Below are 6,000 nucleotides of genomic sequence, written 5' to 3'. Positions count from 1 at the left end.
TGAGCTTGTTATACTTGTCTGGGGATAATCCAGGATGTCCAAGTATCTTTTCCCTTTTGCCTTCTTTCTGGGTTCTGAGGATGATGAATAGCCAGGGGTGACATTCATTCAAGTAGGGCGCAACACAAACTCAGGAACGCACACAAGGTGCCAGGCAGGTGAGTTCTCAGAATCCATGAGGATTTACCCCCCTGGGTTCATCCCACAGAGCAGAGCAGGGCTGGCTGCCTAGGGTCCTGGTATGGCTGTCTTCTGGAGCAGGACCACAGGTGGGCAGAGGTGAAATGAGGAGCATGGTGAGGTTGGAAATCCCACTGTCATGAGAGGCTAGGCTGAGGAAGGCAGCAGGAGTTAGCCATAGATGGTGAGATTGGAGTTTGAAGGGCTTGTGGCCATCTCCACAATTCAAGTAATTTTTCCTCTGCTCACCTTGCAGTGATTGTCAGCCCTGTGCGCCTTTAAGCCCTGCCTGTTCATTAATTCAGGCTTGACTGTGGGAGGTACAGCTCTCAGCTTTGGGACCCCTCAGCCCCACTAGGTGTAGAGGTTTTCAGGGTTGGTCATATACAGATATATCTGGAGATGGGCCTCCGAAGCTGCTCTAAGCACTACTTCCTCTGTCTTCTGAGGCAAAGGTGAGTGGTGGAAGGCTCTAGGATCCCACATAAGCTGAATCTAAATACAAGCACAGGGAAACAGATGCATACTTTTAACCCCAAAGCAGCAGAACCCTATTCAGGAGGGCTTCTCCTTAGACCCAATTACCTTCCAGCCACGTGGCTGCACTTTCCAGTCCTTTCCTCCCCAAAAAACACCCCATGGAGCTCATGTACAGGCTCTACTCTGTACTCCAAAGCTTTCTTTAAAGAGCTGGTACAGGTCTGTCCCTAGGCACTCTGCAGAGAAAACCCTTCATGAGGTCAGATCAGCCAGTCATGGTGAATGTCTGCCTCTGTCTGTAGGGACCATATTTCTCTGAATTTGTATTTCTGAGTATAAATCCCACCTCATCTATCTCTAACAAGTGCTGCTATTCTCTACGCTGTTCAGCTCTCTTCACTTCCCAAATCCACTTTGACAAACAGAAAATCACACAGGGTAAACTGTGCCCTCAGCAAAGCCTTTGGAAAGCTGGAACTAGGCATAACACACATACTGATCTCCAAAAGGCTCCATCAGTGTTCAGAGGCACTGAGGTTCTGCAGGGTAAACAATAGTTCTCCCCATTCCTGGAAAACTAAGTTCCCCCCAAATCCTTTCCACTGATCTTTCTGCTCTGCCAGGCCCTGGCAACCATTGCTGGGCTCTCCAGGCTTTCATTTCAGTCTGGGATCTGCTTTGTTTCTGTGTAGTAATGCCAGATGTGTTGGGTCAGCTGAACTCGTCAGGATGTTCCTTAGATGCTCCTTCCTTCCCCTTGCCACAGGGACAGGGAAAATACATTTGGGAAACTTCCCCACTTGATCTTGGTGCTGAATGGGAATAGAGTTATGGCTGTTTTGGGTTTCCTTTGGGGCAATTTCCACCTCAGTTCTTTCCTATTTTATAGGTCCCCTTTGCACTATTTGCCCCTTTGCATTGTTTGGTGCTCTCCTTCTCTTCCCTGAAATGGCAGCTGGAGGAGGATGGAAAAAGAGAGATTATGCTCCAGCTGGCAGCACTCCAGGCCCTTCTGGGAAAACTCAGGCACTGAGCACTGACTCCTGTCTGTGCCCTTGCAGAGCTGAACACATCCTGATAGCAACAGGGCAATGGTCACAGCTGGGACTTTCCAAGCTAGTGACACCTCCACCCTTTTTGGGAAAGAGTCTGCAGTTCCCAGCAGGAATTCACCTTCCTAGCCAGTTTGGACTGGAATAGCTCAGTGTTTGCCAGACTTCCACGAGCGCTGAGCCCACACATAGCTTTGCCTCAAGGCTTGTTTCCAGTACATTTGTTAATGCGGATCATAACGTCCTGCCACCAGCAACACCCTTTGCCAAGGGCTATACATAACTGGGAGTCCTGGTGTCCCCACATCATGTTCCAGCCAAATATTTCCTTCCTTCTATGTGTGGGCATTACCGAGGCAGAGGGTAGTGAAATCATTTCTTTCTGCCACCAATATTTTCCTTTTCTCCTCTCGAACTTTTATTTTCCCCCTGTGCTGTGCTCCACATGCCTGCTGTGGCTGCTCCAGAGCAGATCTGCATGCAGCAGACCCAATCCACCTTCACAGTTTCTTCTCTGGTTCCTCCATACAGAACAGGAAAGGGAGCAGAGGGAGTTCATACCATGCCATGGCTCCCCAAAATCTGTCATCATCCTCACTGAGCTTATCATTATACTTACAACTCATCCCAAACTGAGAGCATTTTCACCTTACTGCTCCTCCCTAGCCTTGTGCTGCTCTGTAAGTCAGGTCCCAGTCAAACCAGGAGGTCTGAGGTCCTGACAATGACAAAGATGGTGCTGTCCCATGAGCAGAGAGCATCATGTTGGGGTATGAGTAACAGTGCTGAGAGACAGGCTGAGGAAATTGCCTCTTCCATCACTATGTGCTGCATAGCGTGGTCTGAACCACAGCAGCTGCAGCGAGGTGCTAGGTTGGATCATACATCCTCTCTCCCAGCACCCTGTCTTCAACAGCAGCCAACACCAGGTGCAAAGCAAAGTGCATAGGAGCAGAGTGAAATGACAGTAGTACATGCCCCACCTATTCCACTCAGCAACCCTATTGAGATGTAGTTGTTACATAATGACTTCTATAGGATTTTTCTTCCGTTAATGTATGTAGTCTTCCTGGGCTGAGGTACATTTTTGGCAGTCTTCTGTTTTTGAGAAACTCTTTTGGAGACTTCACAGCTGATGGAAGTGGTAATTGTTGGTGAGTATCTTTTCTATTCGTCCTCTTTGGGCTGTTCCAGATCTTAAATATTTAAGTGACTCTATCAGTATTCTTGCTCTCCCAGCTGGAGAGTCCCATGCTATGTACCTCTCATCCTTCTCTCTTCCTCTCTCATCTAGTTTGTGTCCACACTGAGGCTAGGCAATCATGGCTGGACCTCCACCCAGTCATGAAGACATGGGTGCACCTTAGATTTATGCAGAGGCTTGTCCCATTCTCCGCTCCCATCCTAAGATCTCCTCATGCTGCATTTGCACTCTTGACACCTGCTGCATGTCAATGAGACATTTAATAAGACTGTCTATCAGCACAGTGAGCTCTCTGATAAGGGATATCTGGATGATAAGGGCAGATGGTTGTAGGACACCGCAACTGTGTCCTGTGCCACTACCCTGACACTTGCTCTTATGAGACACTTCTGTGACTCTTGCTTGATCTTCAGTCTTACTATCCTGCTAATCTGCTGTCAGCGCACTCTGTCTTTTTCCTGTTCACCTCCCTTTCTAGATCACCTGCAAACACATTGACCAGTGCATGGGATAATCTTTGTCCCATGAGTGGCTGCCTTTTTCTGTCTCTTAGCCACTCATTTGTCCGTGTGAAGATCTTAGTCTATGGTAACTTACCTTCTGTAAGCTTTGATGAAGACTCTTCTTAGATGATGAGGGAATGCTCAGTATATGTGTCTTGTTGATTCCTCCAGAAACATTTTTGAGGCATGACTTCTCTGTGCAGAAGTTCGAGTCAGTCTCCCACATGACATAATCTGTCCACAAATCAATCAGTTCTGCCCTTTATTACAGCTTTTGTGAATCTGCCTGCTGTGCATAGCAGATCTATTTGTTTATAGTTCTCATTATCTCCTACATCCTCCTTAAAACTAACATAATTTTTATTCCCTCTAGTCTTCCCTTGACAAGGTAGTTCTAAGAACATGCTGCAGTAAAAAGTTCATGAGTTTCATACCTGATTTATTTTAACCAGAAATGTCATCTCCGCTGTTTAACTACTCATTTCTACTTCTGTATTGGCAAGTCAGTTTAGGGCAGATCCTTTAATGTGTCAACAAAAGAGATGTTCTATTCAAGGAATCTACCAAAACTCCTCCCCAGTAAAGGTGGATGCAGAGATCCTTTGCTTTCCTATCAGCTTATTTTATTTGAATATTCGCTCCGAGTTTGACCACCTATTGGCGTAATGGATTCTAGTATTCAATTACAGCTCCTGGTGCCTTTGAAAAAAAGCAGGTATGTAAAGAAAGATGTTATTCCTCAGACTAGAGGAGTAACTGGCCATCTTTTGGGGTTTTGGGGTTGTTCATCTTCTTTTATTGTTAGTTAATTTTCCAGGGCTTATCCTACTGTCTTCCTACGGATGCAACATCTGCAAGCTTAAAAACATTTATCTTTTTTCTTGTCAGACTCTTTGAACTGTCATTTAATTATTCTGACTTCCCTTTGGACTCACTAAAGTTGTTTTAGGTTTGTGTTTTCTAATATCGGCTTAGGTGCTCAGATCAAAGCTAAGCAGGTCTTTCTGAACAACCTCTGTTCCATCTGTAATATTTTGTCCTTTTGACTGTTCTTTTTTTATAAGTTTTCTCTTCTTTTTTCCCTCCAATGAAATTAAATTTGACTGTGTTGCATTGTTTCTGGTTCTAAGTGTAACATTGACTGTAACAAGAACAGCTTTTTGATTCAAACTCTTTGAAACAGGTCCTCTTTACTGTTCAGGACCAAACCAGAAGCCTCTTCCTTCCTGTGGACTCTCAACCAGCTATCCAATACTTGAGCAACCTAAAAATTTGGCCTCTACATCGTGCTCCACTGTGACACATCTAACCTGCATGGAGCTAATTGTGTGTTAGAGCCTCTTGGATGTCCTTTTGCATGTGATGGCCACTGGCACCAACACAGTCAGCTGGCAGTACAACTACTCCTACAATGTGCAGGAGTTGTCTGCATTTGCCCATTGTCCCTGGGTCATGTGGAGTGAGTGCATGGGCTTCCCAAGAGCCACTAGACATGTGACCTGGCCAACGGCAGCTCAACTGGGCAAGAAAAGTGGTAGACTTTCCTCAGCACTTAGGCCTCAAGGTCAGTCCCACACAGTGATCTGAGGGGATGGAAAATGTCTCTTCACAGCACAGGCATAAACTGTTTGAGCTCCCATGCGTCAGGAGTGAATCACCCCTAAATTGCCAATTACTGCTTATAGACATCCCTAAGCTATGTCCTGGCCCACAGAGGGATACAACTGTTTTTGTGCCTTAGTCTAGGGAAAGGCAAATATAGCTCCTGTCTCCAGGCTCTGCACAATAAGCCTCTTGCAGCCTTTTCAGAAGTTAAAACTGTAGAAAGTCAGATACTTTTAATGACACCAACTGAGATACATTAAAAGTGAAGAAAAAACTCACTGCTACTGCGACAGTAAGGCATCCTTTTGGGGTCATATCTTCATGAGACTCTGGCACTGGAAAATCAACTAGCTTAGGAAGTTCTTGCTTCTTCCAGATGTGTTCTTGGAAGCATGTGGCTAATTTCAGTTTGGATCATCTCTGAAAATGCTTTTATACCTTAGCACTCTGAACAGTTGGCTCAACACAGCTAATCGGAAATAGTCTTGCAGCCTGAAGGTGAAAAGAAATGTGGCTGGGGACTTCCTAAGCTGACTCTGCTGCCAAATTCAGTATCTTCTGAAATGAGTGAAGATGCCTGAGTCCCAACAATGCCAAACATCAACGATAACATGCCTGTTCATGAATGACAAACTTTGGGTACTAGCTGTTATGCAAGATTGTCATTCAGAGAGATCTCAGCAGCCAAGAGAAATGGCGCAGCACAAGTTCAGCTGAGGCAAATGCAAAATCCTGTCCCTCAGATGGGTTAACCCTGTGCAACAGGACAGAATGGGGTATGCAGGTGGTTTTCAGAAAAAGTCCTGGGTGGCAAGTGAGCATCAAACTGAACCTCTGTCAACAGAGTGCTATTGCCGCAAAGGCAGCAAAACACACTCTGGGCTACATTAGTGAGGGAGTAGCCAACAACTCAAGAGAGGTGACTATTCTCCTCTACTGAGCACTTGTGAGACAACATCTGGAGTGTGGGGCTCCC

Source organism: Rhea pennata, chromosome 18 (genome assembly GCF_028389875.1).
Source record: "Rhea pennata isolate bPtePen1 chromosome 18, bPtePen1.pri, whole genome shotgun sequence".
NCBI classification, from domain to species: domain Eukaryota; kingdom Metazoa; phylum Chordata; class Aves; order Rheiformes; family Rheidae; genus Rhea; species Rhea pennata.
Note: the sequence above shows the minus strand (reverse complement) of the source record.